At 36.9% G+C, this 3,492-nt stretch overlaps 1 pseudogene; it reads left to right on the top strand.

Moving 5' to 3' along the window:
- Window positions 1-1,198: 1,198 nt before the first annotated feature.
- Window positions 1,199-3,285, top strand: LOC107494600 (uncharacterized; annotated as a pseudogene).
- The last annotated feature ends 207 nt before the right edge of the window (window positions 3,286-3,492 follow it).

The raw sequence follows: 3,492 nt of genomic DNA, 5'->3' as shown, positions 1-3,492 counted from the left end.
TAGTAGATTGGTTAGATTGTGCTGGATTTTTATTTTCAAGGCAGTTAGCTTTCTCATGTCCCACAATGGCACATGCGAAACATATATTATAGCTCCCTTCATATTCTGCCTTGTATCTAAGTCCACTAATGGAGTATTGAGATACTAGAAACTTAGTGAGGTCAAGTTCTACATAAAGCCTTGCAAACTTGCTTTTGCACTTATCTATCGTATTAGAATTCACCCTCAGAATTCTACCTACTATGTTGTCAATTCTCTCCAACATCTCTTGCTCATAGTACTCAATAGCTAGTCTAGAAAGTCTCACCCACACTGCCACTGTATCTATGGTAGCCTCCGTAGGATTAAAATCAGGTTTCCAAAATCTTAGAGTAAGGTAGTGATCGAAGATCTTCCAAAGACCTTCCGTTACAACAAAGTCTAAATCTTCTTGAGAGAAAAATTTGACAACGAAAAAATCATTACCTAATTAGGTTAATCGCTTCAATGCTTCCTTGTTTTTCCGCCTCCAACTTCCTAGTTAGTGCTGCCAATGAAATCTTTCTCCCTATTAGCTTGACAATGAAGGTATCCCACCAAAAATGTCTCAGATTTTTTATTGCAGCCTCATTGATCACAAAATTAAAAATGCCATTAATTTTCTCTACTCTTATTTCTGATTTTTGTTTTTTCTCTTCTTTCTTACTTTTAGTATTTTCTTTTTCTGCACCCTTCATCTTTTTATCATCCTCTTTCAATGACGATGATGAAAACTATTATCTTTATTTGCTATGATTGGCTACTTTCTTCCTTTCACAGCTTCACTAAAAAATCTTTTTTGTGGATCTTCTCTCTATGCTTCTTTCTTATTTCCTAACATCTAATCTTTGTTTCTGAGAATAAGAGAGACCTCTTAAGAAAACGTTATTTTTCCTTCTCTTTTCTTTACTTTCTTTGCATTACGTATTACATGATCCTCTCTATATGAATTAGAAAGTTTATTAAATCATTCTTTTATCTTAGTCTATGACAATAATAAAAAAGTCTTACAGTTCATAAAATTAGTATAATAAAATACATAAATTTAATTATAATTTTAATCTTATCTTATCTTTATATTATCTTCTTATTTTATCTTATCTTTATTTTTATCATTCATAGATAATACTCTATATATATTTAGGTTTACATTTATAATTCAATCAATCGATTAGACTAACATTGGGCCTTACCCAATACAAATCCCTTTCGCCGCAAATTCACAACACAAGCCACATCACCAACGAAACTAAACCTGAACGAAGCATTAGCTTAGGCATCCATAGCAATGGAAGACAGTTTCAGAGTCCGCGTCGACAAAGCCTTCGGTTCTCTTCCTCTTTCTTCAACCTCCCCTTCTTCTCTCTCCTCTCTCTGGTCCCTCGCCGACGACGAAATCAACTCCACACCATCCAACCAATCCGAACCTAAACCCGACCCTAAACCCTCCGCATGGTCCACCGCCGCAACCTCCTCCTCTTTTTCTTCCAGCTTCCGGGTTCAGCTAGAGAATGACCTCGATGATCTCAACGACGAAGACGACGATAACGAAGATGGTGACGCGGGGTTTCGTCGTACTCAGCTCAAACCCGACGATTACGACGATGAACAGTGGCAAATTAGGTCTGGTATTGGCCTCGATTGCACCCTTGATCACGAGGTACTACTAATCCCTTATCTCTTGTTTTATATTTTGATCAATTTTCACTGAATATTTGAAATTACAATTGGAACCTACACGAATTGAAATTCGGATGCTGAAAATATAGCTGCATTTGAATCAACTAGGGTTTGTGCCATTTTTGCTGGTTAAATATTTAAGATATTTAATTTAGATAATATTTTTGATTGAAAATCTTGAATCAATTGGTTTGTGCAGGAAGAGGAAGATAAATATGATAAACAAGCAATTGGGAAAGAGAACCAGGGGGATCGAGTTTATATGAAGGATATAGCTGAATTTTTTTGTCTTATTCCGTTGAAACTTTTTTTTGACGTTTATGATATTTCATTAGCAGCTATTATTGATGAAAATTGATGCTTTGCACGTCTCTGATAAATCAGCACCAGGGGCTGACACCGGCGGTGGCGACGGTGGTGTCGATAGTATTAATCTCAAGCCCATTTTGAAGAGTAAGGATAAGCCTCCAGAACAGAAGTCCCAGAAACGTGTTCGGTTTGATCCTGATTGCGATGTTAGATATGGTGAGGACGATGAATATGAAGGAACGAGGGATGTTCGAATGAAGACTTCTTTGATTGAAGAAGAAGCAGTTTTCGAGCAGCCATCAAAAGCACAAGAATTTGCTTCAGCTGTTCCAGATTACATTCGAAATCCGTCGAGATACACGCGATATACTTTCGATGATTCCAACGATGACATTGATGATAAATCGAATAAGGCAGCGTATATGAGTTTCCTTTCGCAGTTAAAGGCATCAAATGCTGCTGCTGGAACCGGATCACAGGGAGAGGATGCCGAGGATGATCTTCCATCGGTTACATTCATATCAAGGAAGAAATCCGGTGATGTTTCAATGGTAGAGCATAAGAATGTTTCAAAGCAAAAAGAGGATGTTGGGAAGGAGAATAAAAGAGCTTTCAGTGTTAGTATAGCAGCTGGTGAGAATGAGGATACTGATGTTTGTGCAATGGAGGAGGATATGCCAGGAGAAGCCATTGAAGATGTTAAGAAGAGCTCTCAAAGGTTGAACCGCAAGTACAGGAAGAAAACACAAGACGAGCTGGATGAGCCTGATGTCTAAGTTAGCTAACTGCCTAAGGTGTGTTTCTTTGAGACACTGCCAACTTTGCCAGGATCAGCATTTTACAATCGGTTGTTTATCTTTCTTGTTGCCTGTTGCGGCTACTTGTTTGTTTTATAAATTTGTGCAACAATCTTGCGTCTAGATTCTGGTCTAGCCAACTTATGTAGTGTCATACTATCTTATTGGTTGACATGGTGTTAACTAAATTAAATCGTGCGGCCATGTTATAAATCCTGATGTTGGAATATTGGCTAGACTATGTTTTGGGAGGGGTTTGGTTAGGACATCTGTTAAAGAAGCGTGGCTGCAGCAACAAGAACAACAAAGACTTATCAACATGGATCAAGTGACATCATCGGCGCTATTGTGTAGCGGAAATTTAGCAAGAGTAGGAAATTAAAGGAAAAAACAAAATCCCCTCAATAAAGCATAGCTTTTGGCTCTCGATACGTCTGCGGGAGAAATTCTTTAAAAACACTGGAAAATTTAGGGTGTGTTTGATTTGTGTTTTTATTTTCTGTTTTAATTTTCAGTGTTTTCTGTTTTCAGAATTTTATGAAGAAAAAAGAGAAATCAGGAGGTGAAACTGAAAAACAGGATTTTATTGTTTTCACTATCTCTTTTTTTTCTTACAAAATCTGAAAAATAAAAAATATTAAAAATAAAAACAGAAAATAAAAACGCAAATCAAACAGATCCTTAACAC

Source organism: Arachis duranensis, chromosome 6, assembly GCF_000817695.3.
Source record: "Arachis duranensis cultivar V14167 chromosome 6, aradu.V14167.gnm2.J7QH, whole genome shotgun sequence".
In the NCBI taxonomy this organism is placed as follows: Eukaryota; Viridiplantae; Streptophyta; class Magnoliopsida; order Fabales; family Fabaceae; genus Arachis; species Arachis duranensis.
The sequence above is the reverse complement of the archived record's forward strand: the minus strand, read 5'-3'. Positions and strand labels throughout refer to the sequence as shown.